The sequence below is a fragment of the Zonotrichia leucophrys genome, chromosome 4, assembly GCF_028769735.1.
Source record: "Zonotrichia leucophrys gambelii isolate GWCS_2022_RI chromosome 4, RI_Zleu_2.0, whole genome shotgun sequence".
In the NCBI taxonomy this organism is placed as follows: domain Eukaryota; kingdom Metazoa; phylum Chordata; class Aves; order Passeriformes; family Passerellidae; genus Zonotrichia; species Zonotrichia leucophrys.
In genome coordinates this window covers 46121738-46149212 of record NC_088173.1, presented here as the reverse complement: position 1 = coordinate 46149212, position 27475 = coordinate 46121738, and positions in this window count along the sequence as shown.

The following is a 27475-nucleotide window of genomic DNA, read 5'->3' as shown; positions in this document are numbered from 1 at the left end:
TTCATTCCCCCTCCTTACGAAACAAAAACTTGTAGTTTTCCAATCTTATTTCTTTTTTGTCTGCCAAACAATTTTCAAAATTATGTGCAGCTAGAAGAGAAAAAAGCTGACTGTTTCATATCTGCAAAAGAATAATTTGAACCCAAGAAAATATTCAAATGCTTAGGCTAGACTCTGACCCCAATACTCATATTAGTGAAGGGTTATTCACCTTATTAAAACTAATCCCATGTTCATGTCACTACCTGCCCCAGAAGGTATTTCTTTATTTTAATATTTATTATATTCCATATTCTGTCTTTTTAATTAAATTTTATCTTTAAATCCCCTTTTGCTTTGTTTCACTCCCTTCTGTGATTCACTAGAGAAGCTGTGTGATAGGGATTCTAATTTCCTGATTGGTTAAGCCTGCTGCCTACTCCCAGAACCAATCTCTAAAACTGAGTGACACGTTTCTTTATGCCCCCAGAAAGTGAAAGAGAAAATAATCAGTATTAAAAAAATGCTCCCACCTCAACACCAGCAGATTACACCCTCTGCTATTTTTTATATTTTTAATGTTTAATGTTGGCATTGGCCCTGGTTGAAAGAAATATCTGAGCACAATCTCTGAAATCATCCACTAGTCTTTTCACTTTTTGGTAAATTAAAGACTTTTCATGGGAAGAAATGTAAATATTAAATAAACCCCCCCCCAAATCATATGGGGGTTTTTTTGTTTTGTTTTAAACAGAGAAGGGGAATTTAAGGAGGCATGAATTTTCACAGGTGACACCATGCCACATGACAACAGGTATGAGATTCATGGCATCCAGCCTCAGCTATGTAAGAACTATTCATCTACTCTTAACGAGCCTTCTGATCAATGCATAGAGGGTAATAAAGGGTAAGATAATGGGGACAATCACTGTTTGTAAAACTCTGTCTATCTTCAGTAGTGCTAAATATCCAAAATATTATCCAGAACGTTAAAAAACCTGAAGAACAGAATGACAATTGAGTGAAGATCATTACTTTCTGTCCTTAAAACAGTACAATCAAGTATTACCACATCTTTACAAAAACTTGAATTCCAAAAACTCCTCTCCAGGTGAGGACATGCACCTCAGATACTCAGACCAATAAACTCACATTTCTGTCTATACAACTGAGACATTTCAGTTAGTTTGGAAGTATCTGAATTTTAATTGTTCCCGGATTTTAAATGTCCTGAAGCCCACAGCAATTTTCCATAGACTGTGCTTATCTCATTTATTTTCACATCACACCCTAAATTTGTTAAACCTTCATCTCCTTTCACACCTTTGTTCTGACTAGAACATGGTGATAATGAACTCATCACAACAGCAGCATCATGTTAATCTTTTATGTGTTGCTGTTGATTCTGGACTCTACCATTTTATAGTCCTTTTTAGTTTAACTCTCACAATGACTTTGTTCATTGTTCTCATTTCATGTTCAGCAAGGCTCATCAGGAGATGAAAAAAACCTTGAAGCATGAGAAACATTACAGACTGTCAATTAATATCTCATTAATAAAGAAAACAACAACAAAATGAACGAATAAACAAGGAAAATAGGCTAAGAGGAGAGGTGTTAATTGAGGAAGATCTGAAAGGCTTGAAAGATCTAAACACAAAAAATTTAGAAAAGAGTGAGTTTTTCATGTGAATTCATCTGCTTGGAGGTTTGAATTAGTCCTGCAGGGCTGTGATGTTGGGAAACAACACGAAGAATACAGGCATGAACAAGAGCAGCAGGATTGGAAAGGAGTAAAATGGACAGTCTGGACTCTGGGTTAGCCCTGATGGAACACGCTCTTGGTCAAAAAACTTCATATTTTCAGACATAATTAGAAAAAAAAAATCCAGTTATTTCTAGCAGCTGAACAACAAGACAATGACCTGAGGTAAAGAAAAAAAAATACTCAGAATTCAAGACTCCTGCTTTCCTTGAAGGATTGGCCGTGAGTGATGCGTGGCACACCTTGGGTCCTTGGAACTCCTAGTCTGCCATGGTGGTCACTGGGAATTTCACATGGTTCTCTTGACCCAACAAAATGTTAAATGGCAAAATAAAATGATCAAAATTAGCAGACGTATTGTGTTGATTTTTTGGGTTTGTGGGGGTTTTGGTGGGTTTTTTGTTTGTTTGGTTGTTTGGTAATGATTAGTGGGGTTGAGAATAAGGGAGGGGCAGGGAGGGAGAGACAGAATCCTTCACATGCAAGTCACATATCAGCCTCATCTATATAAAATACAGTTAGGACAACCAGTGATAAATATGAATTTCTGTGTGGTAACTTTCAAGAAACAAGCTGATATCTCCATTGGAGATTACAGGCAAGCAAAGAGTCAAACCAGACCTCTGGCAACTGTATTGTTTACCTTTGCTCAGTGGTCTAATTACTTAAAATTCTTAATTTTGTTAAGAAACTTATTTCACACTGTTGTGTACGTCTAGCTGTGATTAAATAGAAAAAAATAAAATATGAAGCTATTTTTCATGCATTATGAAGAGAAATTTTAGTTTCAGCCTTCTGTATGATTTCTGTTAGCATAACCATCTAGTTGTGTGTTATTTTTTCCTCTTTCTTCTTGTTACTAAGACAAACAAAAAAAGCAAACACCTTGGGATGTTAGGATTTTTAAAGCATTTTAAGGGAGCTTTTATAAGATGCAAAAGACTAGCTGACATCGGCACAGAGATGAGAAAAAAAAACATTATTATTTTTAGAGCTGGTCTCTTGGGCTGGGTATGGGCATTTCAGCTGAATGGAGAAAATCTAGCAGTTCCAGTGTCATTCTTTCTCTTTTTTAAATATTTAAATTTCTAACACTGCCAAGTTAAACCATTTCATCAAAACTAAATTGCACAAACTAAAATAATAAAAGCAAAACAACAGCAAAAGCTAGATCTTCTTTATTAACCACAGTGAATAAGGTGTATTTTCCCCAAGACCAATTTATTCTGTGAACCATGCATGCAAGCTATCAAAAGCTGTAAATTAGTGGTCACCTCAGGCATTAGAAATAAGAGCTCCTTTACAGGAGCTCCCATCGAGTCGGTCTTTTTCATCTTTGCTAATTAACACTTTTTTACCATTGCCTTGTAATAAATAATTGAAACTATCATGTAAGACATGATTCAGAAAAGGGAGAGCAACAACTCTAAACTAGATCATATTCAAAGGAACCTTTCACTGACTGGCTTCTTCAGTAAAACCTGGAATAAACTGCTTTCTGGCCTTGAGAAGAGTTTGAAACTTTCCACCACGTGAACAACTATAAGTTATGTGCATGCCAAAAATCTTACTGGTGCTGAAACCTGAATACTTAATTCCCTGAAAAATGCAGGTGAGCCATAAAATACCCCCAGCAGCACAGGACCACATCAGTGTGCAAGAGTGCTGTAGCACCATCAGATCTCCTACACTGACAAAGAAACTTTTTGTATAAAAAAGAGGGGCTTAGTCTTAAAGCTTTTGGATTGGGTGGTTTTGATCCTGAATGAACAGGCAGAACCCTGGCCAACCACACAAGCAAGGTTTTGCTCATCTTCCTCAGTAGCTTCTAAAGCATCCCAAAATTCATAATAATTCCAAGCTGGCGTGAGCTCAAGCAGCCCCAAAGGCAGCAGTAATTTGCATGTTTTGAGCTACCCGAGGTAAGATGATCCCAAAAGAACATTTTTTTCAGCACTGGCTCTCACCTGCACTTTTGTGTGTTTCAAGCAACTGTGTAATAACTAAACACACATGCATAGCCCTCATTTGCAAGAGAAATTTCTGCCACCCCGTGATTGTCACTATGAAGGCTGGTTTGATTAAGCTGTGTTAAGCAAACATTAAGTGTGTCTTTCTCAGGATTGGCTCACCCAGCTCCACTGCAAGGAAATGCTCCATGAATAAATGTAATTACAGAAAAGGAAAACCTAAAGGTAATTTGATAACCCTCTGCAGAACTTAGCAAGGTGCCTAAAAATGAAATGTTGACATTTCTATGGTTACTTTACATATAAAAGAGGTACCTTTCATGAAAAGCAAAGCACTTACTTAACATTCCTCAAAGGTGGAACTGGTATTCTTCATTAGCTAAGTTTCAATTGCCTTTGTCAAGCTTGTCTTCCCAGCAAAGGTCTCTGTCAACTGTGAAATCCACTTAAGGTAATTAGTATTCTGTTAGATGGAACAGTCTGTGAATTAGCACTGTAACAAAAGAGAACGTCTACTTGTTTCTTCATTATCAAACAAGTGGAGCTTCCAGCTACCGTGGTGGCTGAACCTGGCTCATTTTCATGACACACAGGCCACACTTAGCATAAAGATTAATAGCCCTGCTCAGAAATTTGATTTTCTATTTTACCAGAAATTATATTTCTAGATGTTTCTATTCTAATTCATAACGAGATTAAATCTCATTCTTTCTACAGTGGGGAAACAGTTTCCTTCTCATCAGCGCAGCACTTGAAAATTTTTTGCAGATGTTCAGATTTAATTCAAGAATTTCAACATTTTCTTTTGAATTTTATTTATAGTCTTCACTATTATATAAATATATATATTATATACATATATATAATACTTGATTATGTCACAGAAGCAGGGGCCATGTACAAATGTACAATGGTTATAGAGTTCTGAAACTCTGACAAGAGGCAGCATCTGAAGTGTGCTAACGTATCCTTTATTTTTAACATCTGTCACTGAGCAGTGAGTTTGCCACTCACTGACAGGAATATTTTATATTTTCTAAGTCAAAACCTAGTTATTTTATTAAAAATAAAAGGGGGCATACTGAAATAAACCAGGAAACCTTCTTAGCATCAAACTTACACAGACTTGGAAAAAAGAATCCCAAGAAATCATAAGCAGATATAAAATCTGGACAGTAATAAAATCCCGGAAAAGACTGGGTTATTCACTCTAGGGTCAGAGAATAAGAAGGAAGATAATGGATCAATTGAAAATCTGATTATCTGCATGCTAGTGCCAGAATTAGGATGATTCCTCTGTCAGGAATGTGTTACCCCAAAGAGTGGCTCCTTTTCACTGCTCATCAGCCCAAGGGTGTGTTCCCATCAGGTTCCCACCAGTTTACACTCACACATGCAGGCTCTTCTCATTCCCCGTGCTAGCTAAATTCAGACTAGAAGGGATGTCTGCGCTGTCATCGCACCTCCAGCGTGTCGTGTAGACAGAGTTGGAGATTAAAGCGTTTTCTGTTTGTCTCGTGGTGACATGGTTTGACACTCAAGGATGAAATCTCTTCGTTGCAACACAAATAAGAGACATTTTTGATGCAGAAAATCTGCTTCAGTCACTAGGAAGGGTTTGTCTACACGAAGGCACTGGTGAGAATCTGGGAAGTGAGTGACTTGAGAAGCAGCAGCTGCTGCAGGCTCACTCTGCTGTTGCTGTTTGAGAAGTCTTGGTACTTGCAGCCTCTCTGCGATTTAGCCAAAGGCATTTAGAAAATGTTTTTCATATGTAGTAACAGACACCCCAGGGCTTAGAATATAACCATGACCCAAGTCACTCCAGAAAACAGAGTTTAAGGAGAAATTTTTTTTTCTTTTGCCATGAATAAAACTGACAAGACCATGAAAACATGGCAAAGTTCCGTACTTTTAAGTACGCAACTTTTACGTGCGAGTCTGAAATTTTGAATTTTTTAAATTTCGCATTTCAGTTATGATTTAATACTCATGAAAAAAAAAAAAAAAGGAATCACATTAAAATAGCAGCCAGTGCTCCTCCAGGCAGAGCTCTCACATCCCCTGTTGTCCTGTGAGTGTTCCTTTGTGCTGCTCAGTCATGTTCTTGCAGGATACTGCTCAGGGAAGGAATTATTTTGGTCCATCTCACTGGAGTGCTCACGTAGCTGCCCTGTGGCACACTCGGCACTGACAGAATTCTTCAGACAGCTTTCACATCTCTGCTGACATATGCACACAGCCTGCCTTACTGTCTTATTTATGTATATGTTTTAGTTTTAAATATCCCTATACTTTTTCCTAAGTGCCTGCTATGGTTATGAATTGCTCAGGGAGATTTCCAGAGCTGGGCTAATGGATACACATGTGGTGGGAGACAAAGAGCAAGAGAGAAGGAGTCCAGCTTGCCATCTTATTTATGTATTTATTTTCTTTTAAACATACCTATATTTTTTCTGAAGTGCCTGGAACAATATCTGAAATAAAAAATATTAATCAATAACCATGCTCAAATCATTCGGTTCCTTCGGTTCAGCGCTGTGAAACAAATGTGAGAAACTAAATAGACCTTGTAGAGTGCCCTGTAGTTCAATAAATCCAAGGTCTGGCTGATCATGGAGACAAGGTAATTTTCACAATTGACATCTGCAATACTCTCCCCCCTGTCCTTTTATCTTCAACTGGAGAATTATGGAGCTGCTTTTTTTTTCCCCTATTCAATTTTTTCTTTTTTAGCTGTTGGGACACAAAATAAGAGGAGAAATAGTTAAAAAGAAGTAAATAGAAAAGACTCAAACACTTTTAAATCTAATAGAGTACTAAGAGATTAATTTTTACTGAGCAAAAGAATCTTGGCAAAAGAAGAGAAGAATGAAGAAACTTAGTAAGATTATCAAGAAAATACTGAGTTCCAGAAGAAGACTGGAGGAGAAGAGAGTTATATAAAAAGAAGGAAGTGCTAGGCAAAATTAAGTACAGATGCATGTCTGAATTTTTCTTTTAATAAGTGTGTTTTCAGTTTTTCTATACACTTTATACAATTTAAATCTGTATTTAATATGAGTAACTCTTATTCCTTTAAATCTGGGAAATAATATGAAAGAAATTTCATCTTGTCAAAAGCTGTGAACAAAAAACCAAAATTTTTTTTTTCCGAACCATGACTACACCAACCACCAGTTACCATAAAAATAGATTATGCTGAGAATTTTCACAATTTTATGTTGTAAACTTCTTAGTTGCTGAAGTTTCAGACTATTTAATGGAAAACCACAAGTGTCAAGAGATCCTTGTTGCAGGAAAATAAGGAAATTTACATAGACATTGTCTATTTAGCATCTGTGTGGACTAATAAAAAAGGCCTGATACAATGGAGAAATTAAAATCTATGCAGTGAAAACTCTAACAAGTGACGGCTAGAAGTATTTATCAAGTTTAATTTTTATTACATTTTTAAAATAGCAACTCCAAAATCTCTTTAAAGAGTCTGAAGTTGACATTACATGGACTCATAGCTTCTGAAACATAGTTCCTTTGACAATAGTTTCTAATTGAGTAGTGGAAAGTGAAGACTACTTCTTCTTCTCAAAACATTCATGAATGCCAGCAGGGTGTCTGTGAATTTATGTGAGAAAGAGAACAGGAATGTGCATTTCTCTTGCACTTACAAATCTATTTTCACTACAAACACACCTATGTCTTTCCCTGTGTGCCAGCTATGAATATGATTTGTTCAGACTGGCTTTAAGTTTGTGCTAATAATTTCATATTTTCTTCATGGGGTGTAGTGCAATAATCCTCAGGAGTCTCAGTCATGGATGTGATATCTTTGGGCTAAGAAGGTTGCACAAGCCCAGAAGAAATTAATGGGGATCCAAATAATTTGATTTTCTCCACACCTCCTTCTGTCCTTTGTAAAGGACATCTTTAAAAACTGCTTTTATCATTAGGTTTGGAGTTAGAGTAATCCTTTTCTTTGCTGTGGCCTGATGATTTATTTAGTTCATGAAGGCTCTGCAGTTTCAAAGTATATGTATTATTATATTCTTGTTTAAACTGAAGATACTTTTGTTTGCAGAGGTTTTATTAGTAATTGAGTGATTGTACCAGAGACGATATGTTGCCCTGGCAAATCTATCTCCAGTATGTTTGCACACAGCTTGATATTCTTCTGCAAGGTTTGTGTTCTAAAGCACTGCAGTCTAGATGCTTAGGTTGATATCACACAAACAAAATGAAGAACGGAAAACCAAAGTGCCTGCTTATCCTCAGGGATGCCAGGACAAATGAGTGAAACAGTCTGAAATGATAACACTGTTTTCTGTTGTTATGACAGTCGTCATATTTTAATTGTTTATAAGATTTCATTACCATCAAAACTCTTTGTGCTAGCTGATTTGCTTTTGAGGTAAGCCTCCCCTGTCCATCACTTCTTCCGAGTCAGTGCCAGCCTGGTCCCTTGTGCATCAGTGCATCCAGAGAAGCTCTCCATGTTCTGAGAGCCTGCCTGAGCTCCCAAAGCTGTGCTTGCACACAGCTTGATATTCTTCTGCAAGGTTTGTGTTCTAAAGCACTGCAGTCTAGATGCTCAGGTCTAGATGCTTAGGTTGATATCACATAAACAAAATGAAGAATGGAAAACCAAATTGCCTGCTTATCCTCAGGGATGCCAGGACAAATGAGTGAAACAATCTGAAATGATTACAGTGATTTCTGTTGTTATGACAGTCGTCATATTTTAATTCTTTATAAGCTTTCATTGGGGCATTACCATTAAAATTCTTTGTACTAGCTGGTTTGCTTATGGAAAATCCTTTCCTTAGGATTTTTCCTCCTGAGAAGCTGGGAGGCCTCAGGAACAAAATGCAAACACTGATTATCTGCTGCTGTGGAATGCAACAGGTGCATCTGTGGTTGGCCCATGTTGGATGTTTGTAATTAATGGCCAATCACAGTGAGCTGGCTCAGACAGAGAGCCGAGCCACAAACCTTTGTTATCATTCTTTGTTATTCTATTCTTAGCCAGCCTCCTGATGAAATCCTTTCTTCTATTCATTTAGTATAGTTTTAATGTAATATATATAATAAAATAATAAATCAAGCCTTCTGAAACACAGAGTCAGATCCTTGTCACTTCCCCCACCCAAAAACCCCTATGAACGCCATCACAATCCAGCACTTCTCTCGAGTGTGTCCCAGCCTGGTTCCTTGTGGATCAGTGCATCCAGAGAAGCTCTCCGTGTTCTGAGAGCCTGCCTGAGCTCCCCAGGTGCTCCTTTGGCAGCAGCTGCTGATGGCGATGCTGCAGCCATCCCTGCTCTTCCTGCCTGTGTGGCCGTGCTGCAGAGAATAAAGCAGCTCTGCACCACTTATGGATTAAAGTCACCTGAGAGCTGGCTCTTAGTGGGCTGCAGCTGTTCTGGGCTTCCAGCAAGAAAAGTGTCTATAGAACATTTGGAGCATGGGGTAGGGGGGGATTGTGACTGTTTTTTTTGTATCCCATTCCAAGCTGTGAACCAACCTGAGTAGCTTCAGACTGAAAATCCAAGGGTAAAATGATGCAGCTATCACTCCTAATCCCTGAGTCAACTCTGTTTTCAACTCTTTAAAATAGTATGAGTTGTTAAATTGGGCCTTTGGCAAGAGTTCATCAGATTTCATTTCTTCTTTGAATTGAATAATTTTTTTTTTTAGAAATTAAAACAGTGAAGAGTCAATTGTGTTTATTGTTAAGATACAGAATGACATTAATAGTATTCAGGTGGTGTAGATGACACTGTCCTGTATAGAAACATGCTGGATCCCCCTCCTCTAAAGTAAATATGAATAAACAAATACAGCAGCAAGACTCAATCTCACTGTGAGATCATGCACTGAGCAACTAATCTGCTCTTGCTAGACAGAGGAAGCCTCTGCAGACTGAGAAAAGGTGTCATTAGCTCATTTTCATTCCAGGACCAAAACCAAATAAAGCTAGAGCTGAAAACAAACAAAAAATGTATTAAGCTGACAAGGAAGTTTCCAGTGGGAAATGAAAGACAACTAGAAACAATGATAATAACATTTTCATGTGCTTTCATTACATGAGCAATTTGGGGGTGTGCTGAACAATTCAGAAATATTTCAAATTGCTGGGTATATGCCATAATTGCTGGTTTACAAATATGTCCGATCCTTTAATATGCAGGCTGCTTTTATCCACTGCAAACAATTCCAGATCAGATGCTTTCCATTCAAACAGCTAGAAGAAAATAATGCAATACAGAAATAGCATTAATTTTCACAGCTGCACTGATGAGGATTATTGAAGCACAATATCATCCTGGCATTTATCAATACATAATCTTAACTCTCATGGTGATCTCAATTAGTCTCACTCTATGCTAACTCTATAACTTGGAATATACATACTTACAAAACGAAATATAAATCTCCGTAACTTGAGACAATAGCTAAAAGGGACACTTCTAAAGATGCTAGAATTAAATAGAAATCACCTTTCTTTTAGGTTATCCGGTTTAAAGTTAATACAAAAAATTGGTTTGGAACATTTATTGGTGTTTTTATATATTGCAACAGTAAGGACCCAATCTGAGGATTTCACATAATAAGAAATCTCTTTAACTGCTTATTAAAATTAGAACTATTTTTATATCATTGTGGCTTTCTAACTTTGAGGTGGTTAGTTAGACACCATAATCTCTCTTCTTTATATGGTTTTACTGGCTCTGGGAGGTGAGAGAGAAGGAAAAGGGGAGAGAAAGGGAAGGGGGTGTGATTAGCATGGTCTTATATCTTAAATAATGTGCATTGAGCATCTTTCACTGACTATTCATGAACTCATCTTGGAAAAAGTTATTTTCATGTGTTCCCCACAAAGTGTTAAAAAATGTGTTGGTGCCCCCGACTGATGTGATAAATTAATAGATACTTGTCTGTAAATTGTTATTAGAAGTGAGCTTAAACAAGGCTCTGGAAATTTTAATTTCTTGCAATGTTAAAGTCATATATTGGAGAAAACACGGTGCAATGTCTGAGTAAACATTTCCTATGAAAAAAGCATAAAGAATCATATTTTAATTAGAAGGTCTTACCCAGTAAGGGTTTTAGAAAATGAGTAGATTATAAAAACAAAGATTTGTTTAGGCTGAATTGTTTGCAGACGATTTAAAAAACAAAGATGTTAGAAAAAAAATTAATATATTAATATTATTTTACTTCTCTCTTGTATTCTCTGTAAATAGCCTGGAAGCAGCATCCTGTTAACACAGACATTTGGTGTAATACAATTACTATATTAAAATTTATGCTGTTGGTTTAAGGATGTCTGCTCAAACTGCCAAAGCCTCCCACTTGAACCTTCTGTCCCTTTGTGCCATTTAATGTGACATGATTATCCTAATAGATTTTGAAATTCATATCTGGATATACAATGCACATATTTCTTACACACACAATTTGCATGAAATGGCACTGACATAACTTAATTACAAGAAGAATACAAGCAAAATGCTTAACATGGCCAGAACTGTCCAGTGCTGGAGAGCTGCCTAACCAGAAACCCCAAAGACACTCAGGACTCCAATTCACAGCTTGGGCTTGACTCTTGCTGTAATGACATTTTCCTGTTTACTGCGTCATTTTCAAATCTTCCTGCATGGATGTGAGAGCCCCCACAAGATTAACAGAATAAACTCAGAGGAGAATCTCCAGATCTGTGTCTATAAGTGATATAGGATCATGACAAAAAGCAGTGAAACTAATCTTATCAGCATTCAGGCCGCCTAAATAACAAGCAATGTTTTGTAGGCCAGAAAGATTTCTTGCAGTTATTAGTTAATAGCAAGAATGCAGAAATAGCTTACTAAGCATCCAGGTCAGTAATCATATGACAGCATTTATGGTAAACAAGCAGGTGCCTTATGTTTGGGAAGTGGGACTAAATTAACAAGCAAGGGTTCTCATGAAGGTGCAAATGTCAAGACTCACAGCCAAGATCAAAGTCTGAGGTTTGTGCAAACTTTGAAGTATTTCAGATCTAGGTTCTTGTATTTCATTTAATCCAAGAGCTGTTTATGAAGAACTGTTTGCATACATATATATATGCATGTGTATATGCATATATACACCAACATATAAACCTTAACTAAAAAATTGTAATTACAATGTCTGAGTAAAGGAAGGATTTAATTTTGTCTATTATTGGATTCCAGAGTCTGGGCCTCCCTATTGCATGTCATACAGTGCCATGAGTTCATGTGTCACTAGGCAATAGGGTTGCATTATCCTGTGTTTGTATTATGTTAAAGTAATCTGCCAAATCCCAAATATTACACAATGGAAAGAATATGTCACAGTGGAAAACTACAGGGAACACAGCATCGAACAGCAGTAACTACAGTTTGAATCTCACCCTAAATAAATCTGTTCAGGAAATGTTTAGGATCTTTTTAACCATGGTCAGTCAGTCGTAAAACTGTAAATTACATATGTTCTGAGCAATAATTCCATATTTATTGATATCAATGTGATAAAATTGTCTGTGTGGAGAAAAGAATTTTAAAATATTTTAAATGTAGGAAATACACTGACAAACAATATGTCACTGTAATCTTCAATACCATGACCCAAACTCAGAATATTAAACAGAAGGTTTTTTTTCATTTTTAACATTCAGTGTTGTGCTTGTATACAAAAATGTATGTATTTTATCAATTTATAGATAGTAGAAATATATTATTAGTAAAAATTCACATTTTCTTATATATCTGCCACATTTGGAGCATCATAAAATTAAAATTAAAGTCAATAGATAAACTATGATTGTGGAGTGGTTTCTTTAAAAATTGAAATTTCCTTTATCTTTTCTTTCATGCGTAGAACGCTATTCTCCTTTTAATCTCTAATTGGAAAGGTTTATTTTATAGGCTTTCAGAAAAATGCAGAATACCTTGGCAAATTAGACACAAAGATCCTGAGTCCTCTCTATTATTTCAAACCATAGATAATGGTTTCTTATGTAACATATGGTAAATGTGCTGAAGTATTTGCATTTTTGAAAAATCAAATTGAATATGTAATGCAAATATAGTTAGTAAGGGCTCAATAATAACTCATGCATTTGAGTGTGTATCAACACAGAAAAAATGTACAGGTTTTTCATTTTGAGTCTTTCTGTGATGTCGAGAGTGTTTTCTTTGAAATCTTAGCCTTAAAATTATGTCACTTATTACTATGCTTACTAGAAAGTGCTGTTGTCTGAGGAAGCCTCATGGACACATCCTGCAGGGAGCAGCCACACTCTTGGTTTGGTCCTGGTGGCCAAGGTGGTGAACACCTTTTTTGTGGGTAAAACACCTTATTTTTTTGTCTACTTGTGCTGTTGCTACTGTGCCTTTCTTATTTCATTGCTTTTTCTGCTTTCAGTAAATTGTTGTCTCAACCCACAGTGTCTGCTTTTGTCCCTCCCTTACCAAAACAGGTGGGGGAAAGGGAGTGGTTTATTTGGAGCTTAATTTCCTGCTGGTGCTAAACCACCAAATATAATGACCTGAACTCAAGTATGGTGGAACTGTGGAGGCCAAGAAAAAAAAAAAAAGCTGAATAGTTTACACACCCTGCTTTGTGAAAATTTCCATTCCAACTTCATGTTGAGTAGAGGTGATCTATAAGGAAATTTGTCAATAAAATTTAAGATCTTTCTATGCTATGGGAGCATTGTTTTTTCTCAGCTGGGTTAACTGCCCAGTGTTACTTTTGTAATTTTTTAGGGAACGTGATGCACAATGAGACAGCTCCCAAAACTACCATTCTTTAGCACTGACATTTACTAAATGTGTTCTCTTCCTTACAGACAAAAGTTTTATGCCTAACAGTGGCTGAACTGCAGAAATGAGGTAAATTTGAAAATTTAAAGCATGATGTCTTTGAGACTAAGAAATTTATTTAAGAAATCTGGGAAGAGCTGCTGTTTTAAGTAAAGCCCACACCCATGACAGAACATTTTTTGGAGCACAGAACATGAGGCACATGAGGCTTACGCTGTCAGTCTTTGCAGCAACAACACCAAGGCTCATTTCATGCTGTCTTTGCTCATCCTCTGGTGAGAGGAAGTCATAAAAGTCACATAAAAGCCACAAGTATTTTATTATTAAAGACAGAGTCTCCCATAGTTCTGTGGCAACCTTGATTTTTAAGGGGAGTGCTGGTATGCTTTGGTTAAAGTTTTATTTAAAATATTAATCCTTCACAGTTGACGCAGTTCTAGTAAAATCGTAATTTTGTTTTGGATTTGCTCTACTAGCTGGATATTATGCTGATTCATAAACTGCCCTGCCCACATTGGTCTGATTTGCTCCAGGTTCTTATGTTGCATTGAGACTCTATAGCCCTGACATTTTCTGCAATGCTATTTTCAACTCCAGGGTTGAGTATTGTTGTCTCATTTGTCTCAGCCCTTCAGCACAAGCAGGAGGCAGAAAGTGATGCTAAAGCTCAGATCTGTATCCTGAAGTGCAGCTCAATATAATCAGAGAGATTGGTAGGCAGCATTTTCCCCCTAATGCTGAGGCAGGGAAAAGCCTGAGGGGGCTGAGAAAGAACTGAAAGGGACACAGAATGGGGATGGAAAAGGAAGAGAAGAGATTCACTGTCTGAAATAGAATATATAGAAAAAGATTGGATTGCGTGAAGGTCCACAGATATGAAAAATATGAGGGTGAAGATTAAACTTTAGGGAAAATAATAAAGCAGAATTGGGAAGAAATAGGCAAAAAAAGAAGATAAGAAATCTCAAAGTGCAGAAGGTCTTTGAGGTGATGCTCTAAACCTCATCAGTTCATCAAGAAAAGTAAAAAGACTTATATCCCCCAAGGACAAAGAAATATTGCAGAAGAGTATTTATATTTCTCCAGGAGTGCAGGTTGGCTTTTTCAAGCCAGAATAGCAGAAAAAAGCCCAGAGGAATGCCTGTTCCAAGGCACTCGCCAAGTATATGTCATCCACCCCAGGAAACAGGACGAAAGGGAAAAAAAGAAGAGGCACTGTTCAGCCACAGTAGCACTCAAAATTATAAATGTTTAAATATTCCTTCAACTTTCACAGGCTTTATATTTAAACATGCTTTTTTAATTGAACCCTGGAATAATTTCAGTTTATATATAGCTTTTATAAGCCTGAGGCCTACCTGTCCAAGGCCTATTTGAAGATTTAGCTATGGAAATCTTGTATGAAGAAAAGAGGGAGGATTTCATTTACAAAGGCCTAAATCCAAAAGCCTGTTCTGAAATTTTGCTTAATTATTGATGTGCAGTTACACAGGGATTTCCCACACGACCTCCCAGTAGCATCACATTACCTTGAAGTTGCAGTAACCACTGTAACCTGAACAGGTCCCTTGTAGAGAGCAGAAATATGGGTCTGGATAGGAAAAAAAGAAATCTTTAATGCACTGTCAGCCTGTGGCCCCACTAAAACTTCTCTTAAATTATGCAGATAGTGGTCTTTGCTACTTCTGATCCTTTTCTTCGAGGAGGAGAATCTCACAGGTTTAACGAATGAAGAAAGAATGGGATTTTCTTGGTACAGTAAAATTACTGTGTAGCAACTGGATAGCTTCAGGCTGAGATTCTAGGAGATGGAAAAGTATTCTAAAGATAATCTGGGGTTACATTTCCTTCTAAAGGTCCTGACAGGATTTCCAAAAGCATGTGAGGATGAGTCCTCCACAGTATACCTGACATGCCGTACATGGCTGCATTTCTGAGGCACATTTGGATGTTCACATTTAGCCTAGAGTATTTTGATCTCTTTGGTGGGGCCATTCTTATACTCATGTGACAAGACACCTGCAATTTAAAGGCAATATTGTTGGTGCTTGTCCTTGGAAAGACTCTGAACAGTTATGGAATATGAATTGTCCTCTTCTTTCCAGAGCACTCTTAATAGGACACTATGGGAAAGGTTTCCATAGCATTACCCTTAAAATGAGCATGAACATGGGCATTCAAAAACAAAACTTACCCAGCATAAAACTTATATTTACCAACTTTCATACAGAAAAAAAAAAAAAAAAAGTTTGTTTTATGTATTTTGTTTTGTATATAGGGATCAGCTAAGTCACCTCTGGGGCAAAATTGAGCAGCTGTTTGATAGTGGCAGCAATTCTGCAGAACTGTTTTAGGGAATAAAGAATAGAAGAATAAGTTATCTAATTGAAACTGTGAGGGCAATTTAAGTAGGCAGAATCAAATTACTCAAGCTGGAATTTGGCCATTCAAATATTGAAGCCTTTAAAGAAATGTTAATAACTATTCACAGCTTTACAAATATATCATCAAATCATAATTTTAGTAAGAATAAAAAAGGGGAAAATACATTTAGAAGCTTATGCTGAGGAAATATTGTATTAACTTTAGAGGACAAAAATGAAGGTAAATATTTAAATACATCTGTTATCATGGGATAAGACTTTGATGTATCAATCCCATCTTCACCAAAGCCTCCTCCTGTAAAACTCCCACAATGAAATGCTTCTGTTTTGCTTTTGCTATGATAAATAGATATCACAAAAAAGAAAATTTGGCATAAAACATGGATAACAAAAGATGTGCTTTAAGTAAATAACTGTAGGCAATGGTTTTCATTACAAAAAGGTAGGAAAGATGGAGCAGAGCAGCAATTTGTTTTGCATAAACACATTAAAAATATTTTCTTTGTGATACATGATTTGTATACTTGCTATTCCATTGTGTTAGAGATTGCTAGCTGGTGTGGCTATTTCTGAAGATCAAAAGAATTGGCAGAGTTAAAAAGGTGGCTTATAATTATATCAGAAGCTAATTGTAGTGTCTGTTAGGTAGAACTAATTTACACTGATAATTTCTAGACAACTTAGTCTTCTTTCAAGTTTCACTGTGAAGGCTTATCCAGCCAAATTTATGTACACCATCAGGTTACCAACAGTAATCAGAATTCTAGCAAGCATCTTGATTTATTCTATTTCATTAAAAAAAAAATCCAAGTAATTAAAAATGTGACTTTCAGTCTGTTCCTGTATGGATGGTTAGCTGAAGTTTAGCCAGCTTACACAAGAATCTGCAAGCTGACACAAAGGTCTCCACCAGCAGTGGTGGTTCCTTCCTTCCTTCCTTCCTTCCTTCCTTCCTTCCTTCCTTCCTTCCTTCCTTCCTTCCTCCTTCCTTCCTTCCTTCCTTCCTTCCTTCCTTCCTTCCTTCCTTCCTTCCTTCCTTCCTTCCTTCCTTCCTTCCTTCCTTCCTTCCTTCCTTCCTTCCTTCCTCCTTCCTTCCTTCCTCCCTTCCTCCCTTCCTCCCTTCCTCCCTTCCTCCTTCCTCCCTTCCTCCTCCTCCTCCTCCCTCCCTCCCTCCCTCCCTCCCTCCCTCCCTCCCTCCCTTCCTCCCTTCCTCCCTTCCTTCCTCCCTTCCGCCCCTTCCTTCCACCCCTTCCTTCCTTCTTTCCTCCCTTCCTTCCGCCCCTTCCATCCTTCCTTCTGCCACTTCCTTCCACCACTTCCTTCTGCCGCTTCCTTCCTTTTCTTCTACTAAGTGGGAGCGATACCCTTTGTTACCCAACTTTTCCCTCACAGTGCCCAGCAATGCAGGTCTACGAAATCCTGCTAGAAATACAGGGTTATGCACACTACCATGAATATCTCCACATGGTGCCGTGCAGAGCTTTCCTGTGCAGCAGCTCCTGGTTTGTCCTGGTAGCATCACAGCCCTATAAGTGCAGAACTTTGTCTCAGCTTATTGTGGCTGTGCTGATGAGTTTCATTGCCATCGGTTTGGTCACAATGGGTTTAGAGATTGCTGCCTGGTGCTCCAAAACGCACTGTGGGCAGACATCAGATTTATCTTTGGCTTAGATACAATTAAAAAACAATAACCCCAAAAAAAAAAAAGTGAAAGGAAACCCACAGTGCAGAGAGATGGTGAAGCATTTGTGTTTGGAACTCTAAACAGCCAACACACTGAGCAAGGTTGGCTGCAGGATACAAAACTAATATGCTTTTTACACATTAGCTGAGTAGCTAATGACCAGAGTGCTGTTCCCTCCTCATGACAAAGATTTCAAATCTCATCTTTCCAGAGCCTGCCTGAGGCTAGTCTACCTGCTCCTGTTGAGTCTGGCACTACTAACTCTGCAAGGCTTGTGGAGACCAGAGAAAAGGGCACACCTGTATTTGACATTGCAGTTTATGTGCTGAGTATGAGTTTCTCCCTTGGGCCAAGCTGCCCTTTCCATCCTCCTGCCAGGTGAGAATCGTGTGCATTCTTCTACATAATCACATTCACACTGTTTCTCAGTCTGAAAAGAAAGTAAGTGAGAAAGGAAGCACCCAGGACAGTAAAAACAGTAGGGAAGGCTGAATTTTTCAGCCTTGTTCCCCAGTTATCATCAGATGGCAATTATGTACCTTTCTAAAGGCATTTGTGTTCCTCCCACATCCCCCAATAATTTCTGATAATTTCTGCACAGTTCATTGCAGCAGTATTTGTGGAAGGTGGAGGTCTCAGAGATAATTACACGGGTCTGATTTTTGCAGCCACAGACAACCTACACAATCTTGCATAAATGCAGTATTGGACACCAAAGATTCCTCCCTGCACAGGTCTCCTGTATACATGTTTATATCAGGAAAATCTTTAATGGAGGTTCATTTTCTACCACACTAAACTAGACAACCAAAAAAGCCCACCTCAAAACATGATACACTCAGTTTCCCTTTGTTCTACTGGCCACGGAGCTGCCTTTTGTTTTTAATTAGGCTTAATCATCCATAATTGTAGTAACAAGCCTCCCAAAAGGTAATAATGATATGCTATGACAAATTTTATACATTATGATACATGTCCTTTAGGCTTTATAAAGGCTCCTTGTGATGGTTTTGACAAGCTTCCCCAAGGCAACTGAGGCTCCTTTGCATAGTTCATTAGCTGAAGGCAGAAATGGGCTTCAAGGTGCTTAAAATAGATGAGTATTTTTTCAGTTCACTGTTCATGGGGAGAAGTATATGCAGAATAATTCAGGGCCAAATTAAGCTTTAATCAGAAAAAAATATGTATTTTGGGGAAAAAAAATCAAAATATTTATAGCTGATTGCATAGATTGATAGATGACTGTTCATGAAACAGAGTTTGGCTCAAACTAGACAACTTCTGTTCATAGTTTTTAAACAGAAGTAGTTTGTCCTCCTCATGCCAGAAACTCCACACTTTCTTCTGCAAGATCAGTGTTTGCAACATTTATATCAGAGAACATTTATAATAAGCTAAGAGCATTTATAATAGGTCAGCCTAGGACAGGATAATGAGTGTTTCTCACTCACTCAGGGAGAGAGAAGTACAAAGACCTGACTCTCATCTTGAGCTGCACTGCCTCGTCTACAGCTCAGCCCTCAGCAAAGTCCTGTGCCTTAACATATTAGCATAACCTTTCCATGTATTGTAGGTCAGAGAAAACTCCCATTTAAAATCTCCCTCATTTGTCAAGACAATTTCTCTTTTGACATCATCCAGAAGGTAGTGGCTCTTATTGCTATATCTCTACTATTTTTGCTAGAAACTGGTTATAGGAGCAGAATCCATGGTCTTCCACATAATTACTTGCCTTCTACCTTGCTACTAATCTTGATTTTATTTTAGTGTGTCATTTAAAATCGACCTCCTGCTTTTCCCTCAAGTGTAGGTCCTGCATAGGAGTGGCAATCATTACAATATATCAGACAACACTAATAAAACAAATAATGGTTTTATCCCTTTCCTATCTCTCTTGCATTGTTATGTTTAGATACATATATGCATACATATGTATGTATAGATCTCCTAATTGGAATTTTATTGTTAATGCTTCAGGGCTTTGGAGGTAATATGACAGCCATATTGATTAACATCAGCTGTTGCTGATGTCAGTGTTCAGAGAGCTCATGGAGGTTTATTCTAAGCAGTGTTTAGTGTATCTAGTGATATGCAGAATGTAGTAACATGCATATGACTGAAATGAATCAGTGGCAATGATAATGGCAATAAAAATAGCCCATGGATCTTATGTATTAACATTACTTATGAAAATATTCTGTAGATATTAACAGATCATATCTTAATATTCCCTGTCAGGGAAAAAAATAGAAATCTATGCACTAAATAACTGGCAATTTAACAACTGTGGGGTTTTTTTACATTTGTGATTTCTGTGACAATTAAAATGGCTTCAATAAATTCTGACCTTATTAGATAAAATGTGAAGCATTCCTCTTCATTTTCTACATATTTCTTCTGTTAGGTTTTGTTAAAGAGTTAAAATATTGTGTAAAAAAAAAACATAAAAAATTTGCAAGTTAAATTATATACTAATATAATTTAGTAAAAAAAATAGTATAAATATACTAAGAAGTACATTTTATGGCTTATTTTAAAATTATATTGACATCATTGATGATATTCATTTGTTATGATATGTTTGCTTGGTCATTTCTCATAAAATCAGAACAGACAGGAATAACAGATATATGAAGGAGAATCTGTCAGACAAAGGATTTTTTTATCTCTATCTCTATGAAATAACTAAGTCAAGCCTAGTTAAAATTTGAATGCATGCAGTTTATAGCACAGACTAACAGAGCCACAGTTTTTTGCATTCTGTGGGATCATCATGCACCACAGACTATAGAACACTGCATAAATAGCTGTGTCAATGATTTATAGAGATCCTTTCAATTATGTGTATTCGCATTTCAACCTAGGTTTCTATCAAAATAAAACTTTCAGTAGCTTGCTATAGATCAGTGCCTGTAATAAAAGAGGTCCTGGTGTTAGGTTTTGTTTTTTTTTTTTTTTCCCAATGGCAATTTTACATGGCTCAGTTTTAAAACTGATACAGCTAAAGAATCTTTTCTTATTCAGTATTTGAAAATGTCTACATACCGTTTGTTTCAGTCCCAAATGTAACAGTCTTTTAAGCACATCTGTACTACCATCTACTGGAAAGGTGAGTAACTATATATCAGCAATCACTGCTTCTATCTGGTACTGAAGGCAGAGTAAAATAATAAATAGAAAAGGGAAAAAAAAAAAAAGAACCATACATTTCTCCCACGAAAATTGCATCTCTGTGTGCACTTTAAGTTGTACTGCCACTAGAAATCTCTCATTGCTAATCTTTTGCAGAAATCAGGTTGAACCAAGGCTGGATAGTTTTCACTAGGAAATATTTCAGCCAAAGTGAGGTATTTTTATCCCTCTCTTTTGATAAGAGACTGCACATCAATAGTTCCCTTTCAGCTCCCGAGCTAAACAGAGGGAGGAGAGCAAGAGAGTGTGTGTGAGTACAAATACAGGAAAACAAGGGAGATCAGGCAAATGAGGGAGACAGAGCACTCAGCAGGGCAGAGCAGAGGCAGGGGCTGTGCCTGCCATTCCCTGTGCTTCCCCACTCCAGATGCCAGCTATGTTTTCTCACAATTCTGCTGTGCCTTTCTAGGATATCCTGAAATAGCTCTGCTAAGTCTGGTGAATTGTGCTCTCGTTCAGCAAGGTGAAGGAGCATCTTCTGAAGGGAGGTGGGATTTCTCTTTTTTACAGGCACGTAGCAGCCTGCACCCTTCACTAACCAGCTGTGAGCACACACACACACACATGCACAAACACAAATGCAAACAGCGTAGGAGTTTTGCAAATTATACATCTGGATAAAACCAAGGGAACAGTCCCCAGCTCCCTGGCATGTCACCAGCCTCCTAGGTTATTACATTGCTCCTGCAGCTGGCCACACACACACACATAGTTACTCACTTCCAGGCAATTCAATAATATTTGATACCATTTACAGACTCCTCCATTTCCATTCTTTGAAAACATCCCCAGCAGATGCAGGGAGAGATGTGCAGGAGTGTAAGAAAAGTGTACATAAATGAAAAGCAGAGGATGGCAGCAGTGTTACTACTTTCTGGATGTGAGGAAATGGCTGTTCTCTGTACATCTATTTAAAATTGTATTTAGAATACTGCATGGGAATTACTTTAAAGAAGGTCATTGTGTTGTTCTTAGGCACATCAAGGACAGATAAAATAATTTCTTCACATAATATTTAGGTGAGGAACTAATAGCAATGTATACTGTTCTTAACAGACGTTATTTCAGCACGTGTAAAACAATGAGAATGATTGCAGAGAAAACTTTAAAAATTACATTTGACACAATAGAACAGGCCTATAACAACTGGGATACAGCTGATCCTTTTACTTTTGCCTTCTACCAGCAAGGGGAAGAAGGAACCTTGCCTCTCATTAGAAAGCCATACAAGACCCATTGTGCATCATCAGAAATCAGTCTAGCAGCTCATTTTGTGTCTCTAAAAGCAGGGATAACTTATTTCCAATAGCACAGCATGCAGCCCTTCTAAAACGATGCAGACTGAATTGCTGAGTGCTTTCCACAAAGTCACCTTAACAACATCAGCACACATAAAGAACAATCTCCCTCAGACAAAAAAAAAAAAAAAAAAAAAAGAAAAAGATAAAAATGAAAGAAAGAAAAAAGTAATTTGAAAGGAAAAATGAAACAAAACAAGCAAACACACTACTATCTTTCACATGCTTTGAGTAATCCTTGCAGTATTTTCACCTGTTTTGCAGTGCCCTATCACACAGGGAGAGCACACACAGTGATTAACATACTTCACTGTTTCATAGCCTTCCTTTGGCTTTAAACCTCATGTTTTCATTCTTCTGTTCAGACCTCTTTGTTATGAGTTCTTTCTGTCTCTAACCTGAGACTTAAGAACTTTCTCTGATGCTAAAGAAAACTCAGATGGCCATTCAGCCTCTTTACTCCTTTTACTTTCTGTGTGACATCTACCTCACCCTGTTTCCAATGTCATCCTTTCCTTTCCCCAAAATGGACTTTTCTTGTTTCACTGCCTGCTTTCTGATACAGTTGTATGTTCTCTCATGCTTTAGTATATTTAAGTTAACTTCCCTGTAATTTTTTAGTTCTGCAAGCTATTTCAAATCATGATGATTTCAAATCCACTTTCTGCATTGACTTTCATTCTTCCCATACTTGTCATTCTCATCTTAGAAAATGTTGCAGCATAATCTTTACTTGCATGTGCTAAAATTCAGCTGCCTTTAACTTTCACCAGTTTTTATCATAAAAATCCTATATTCCCTAAGGTTGAAGATACCAGACTTACTGGCAACAGAATTCACAGATGTAATACTGTTCCAACTGATAAAATCTCAAATATTGTCATTTTTCTTTGGCTGTATTATCTGCGCAGGATATGACTTAAAAATGTGATTTTTTTTCCCCCTGATGTGATCTATAAAAATGATATCTCTTTCAAATACTCAAGACTCAACTCTGCCCTAAGGCCTACACAATTCTAGATGTTAATCATGTTGAGAGAAGTGATGGGATGGAACAGTAATTGCCTTCCTTATTTCTTTTTTCTAATTAAACTCTCCATTACCCTCCCTCTAAGTGGAAAAAAAAAATCCCAACAACACATAATTAATAGTTATATCAGTTCTTTCCATTATTTACTTCAACATGAGAGCTCTATTTCTTACCTATCCATCTAATGCACCTTTCAAGACCATGAGGTCTGCATGCCCTCACTGGTTTGTACATCCAGCACAAGCAATCTCCAAACCTGAGGGAGGATGTGAAATACTGATATCACATAAATACTGATATCTTTCCACCAGCTCACTGCTGTCAATTAGGCTAAGAACTACTCTACTTATTCCCTTAATTCAATGTTATGATGGAGGAAGAGGGGAAAATTAGAGAAAGGAAGGGGAAGAACCTGTCATTTTTATATCATTCTAAAATTCATGTGTAGTCATACTTGGGCTTGTTGTATCTGTTTAATCTGAATCATTTGACAAGACAAATTGTTTGTCTGATCTGCACATGGATTTGTGGAGGAATAAACTGAACTGCTGTCTGAGAATGGGATTAATTCCTCTGAGAAATTCCAATATATATGTAAATTTCAACATGTTCATTTCTGCCATGTGAGTAGAAACATGAACAGTAACGTGCAGTTTTCAAATTTCTGACTGCAGTTTGGGGCTATCCTTCAAACTGTTCGCAGACCCCAACTTCCAGACTCACACACATACACACAAACATCTATATAAAAGATACATATTTACATATACACATATCTCAGATATAATCTAATATGGGAAAGTATTAATGCAGCAATGCAAGAACCAGTAAAAACCCTAAAAATGTTCAGAACATTTCTTCCTTCGGGCATAGGGATGAAGTACACCACCACCACAACAACCAGCATGTTCCACCCACACACAAAAAAAAAAAAAGCACCCTCCAACAACAACCCTCCCCAACTTAAAGACTGCTAAATTCTAAATTTTGATTGTACTCTGTGGTTGAGCAGGGGACCCAGCAGGAGAAGCAGCAGCAAAACAACACCCGACACCCACTCCTGGGCTGCTGCTGAATTCATGAATATTGCAGAAACACTATAACTTGATAAAAAGGAGAGTGAAAAAATCAAATAAAAGCACAGAGTAGGAAAAATAGCTCTCTAAGCCATTCACAGTGGGAGGAGAAAAATACAGTGAAAGTGAAGAAAGGTTCTTTTAGACTAGAGAACATTTGAGATTGGAATGACATGATTTCACTCTCTCTCACTATTAAAATCCATTGTTTTTAAAAATAGCACAGTTATGCAGTTGTTTTTTGAAGCATGCATGTAAAAAATGGGGAAAGTTTTTCTTTAGGTTACCTACTTCTGAACGCTAAATCATTAATTGTTCTTTATGTGGCAGGTGTGCGTGGATCCAAGAGCAAAGAGTGCCACCATCAGGGCAGCTGCCAAATGGAAGCAGATTTTCATGAAGGTTGGTTATCACCCCCCTTTCCCAACTTTAAAGTTTATCTGTGAAAACTGTGCAAAATTGTCTTAGATAATCTTACCTGAGCAGTCAAACAAAGTGGGTTACTTACAGAAGGTGGAGAGTTCTCTGAAACCATGTGGTTTTTTTAGGTTTCACATTTTTCTGCTTGTGGTTTGTGATGTCTTTTAATTCTTTCACACAATGGCATATAAATCTTGGTCTTTTTTTATTTTATTTTTAGTATTTAGACTAAATTTTCTTTGGTTTCCTTTATTGATAATCAAGAGAGTATTAATCTTTCCTTCATTTAGTCTTGATGAAGACCAGACACACATGGCAAAAGCCACCTTAACCTCTGAATTAACAACACATGGCAGGTTCATTCTTCACCTCTCATATTAGGACTTCTTGAACTCAGAGGCATATGAACATGTTTTTGTTCTTTCACAAAATAAAAAAGACCAAAAGCAAGTGGATGTAATTTAAAAGTTCATTAAAAGTGATGCGTACTGTAACAAGCTGAGTAACAAAGTAAATTTTGCCTTGGGCAACAAGCAGAATTTATTTACTTTTCCCCCTTTATCTTCCAAGCCTCTTAAGTCAGACTGTGATGGATGAAGTTAAAAGAGCTTCCCTGCCAAAATCTGAATTCTCAGCAAATTGATGACAGCTGGTATCACTCCAAATTAGAGAGAGGCTATTACAAGAGATCTGTTTATGGCATGAATTTGGTCTTTTTGACTGTTCACAAATGGTTTGCGAATTGTTTTTGCTTTTTCATGTGCATTTGTTTGTCGTTGGTTTTTGTTTGAGATACTGTTAGTCAGGAGAAATGTTAATCATATGGGAAACTTGTTTATTCCTGTGAGACATTCATAGTATTTTTTAGATAACTCTTACTATTTTCATTCTAAATAAGAGGTTATTTTATACTTAGCATTCTAATATATTTTCTGAGATTCTTGGTGGAAGATGCAAATTTTAACAGAAATGTGCAGTGTGAACCATTCAACAAGGGGTTTTTTGTGCTCAGCACTGCTCCTGTAAAAACATTTCTGCAAAAGAAACTTATCTATCAAATGCTTTATGACTGGACAGTGGTGAAAAGTGACTAGTCACAACAAGCACATTTTCTTTGCAAATGTAATTCTATGTAATTCTATGTAATTCTATGTAATTCTATGTAATTCTATGTAATTCTAATTCAGTTTTCTCTTTTGCTTTATCAGTCTCTTTTAGATTTGTCAGCTCACTAGACACTACCAGACAGTATCAACAAAAGACAGAAATTTGTAGATAGGTAAAAACAGAAGAGCACACCTGTTTCTTCTTTGTAGAAGAAACATTCCTGATGGGATGTAGTCTGTCTTTCACTTTATTTTTTTCCAACAGAGATCATTTAAAGTACATTGGCAGTAAAAATCTTCATGGTATCGTTTTATAACTTGCATATTATTCACTCCCTTTGTCCTCTTGGCTCATTTTCTAAGGAGCAGGAAGTCCAGACATTTGATTTAATATTCTAAATATCATGCTTCTCATTTCTGAACAAAAAAGAAAATGAAAAGAAATGGAAGGCTGAACCAATTTGTGTTGTTCTGTGATGTTGACATGATTATTTAGACAAAAGAAGCCTTGCTGCAATGATGGGAAAAATGAACTTGATCATCTAGAAAATTTTGATACAGAGGAGAGACCTCCTTCTCTTTCTGCATGTTGCTTGAACCACTCCTTTTTCTCATTTACTGGAGGATATTTTGTTCAATGGGGTCTTTAAATGCTTGCATGACATCTTTATATTTTCCGCAGCAAAGAGTTAATATACATCATTCCTGATCATGTTTATTAGGAGGAATAATCCCACAAAAAGTCTTTATCATCAACTGAATTTTTTTTCTCTCTTTCTTCTCCCCCTTCAGTCTTGATTGAGGATCAGGGATCTGTTCTCTATCTAGTTCACCAGAGGTAAAAGATGTCAGAAATCTCAGGAGACATTTGTCTCACAAGAAGACAGGTCCGTATCAAAAGCGAATGCTATTTAAAATGGGCTTTAGTTTGTGGAGATTCACAAGCACATTCTAATCAAAATGGAGTAACTGCTGCACCAAGGCACTGTTCATACAGAGTACACATTTCAACGCAGCTGAGCTTGAGAGGGAAGATTAAAATGATTTCAGGAAGGGATATGCATGATTCAACACTGGGTAAAGGAATAATCTTTAGAGAACATGTAAAAGTGACTCTTCTCAGAAATATAATTTCAGCTGCATGCAAAATGCATTAACGCAAGTAAAGAGTGTTGTGATAAAGTTCCATAACACTGAAGCTGCAGTTGTTTGCTCTCATGCTCTCTGTGTGACATCAGTATTTACTGCATTGCTGATTTGCATTCTATGCCAATGTGCGTGCCTCAGTCTGGCCCTTCCCTGAATCCCATTGCTCCTTTCACTTCTCAGGTGCCAGAGTGCTCAGTGGACTTGTGCTGCCCCCATCCAAGGCTGATAAATTCAGCCATATTTAGTCACCCTTTCTTTTCATTATAAATCCAAAAGGCCTTTCCTAATTAAAATTTAACTATGGTGACAGAGGTGCTTAGGAAACTGATGTAGCTTTCATCCCCAAGGAAATTGCATCCCTTACAGTACCCCACTGATAGAGAAATACTATTATTATTTTCATTTTAAAGACGCAGGATAGTAAGAGACAGACAAAATTACTTCTTCAAGGTTATACAGTAAGTTTACAGAAAAAACATGGATTTATCTGAGATTTCTAAGCTTCAGGCTAGCACTATAACTATTGGACAAAAAATTTGTCTTCTTTTCAATAATATGCTGTATCCTAAATAGAGGAGTGAAAAAATCCTTAGAG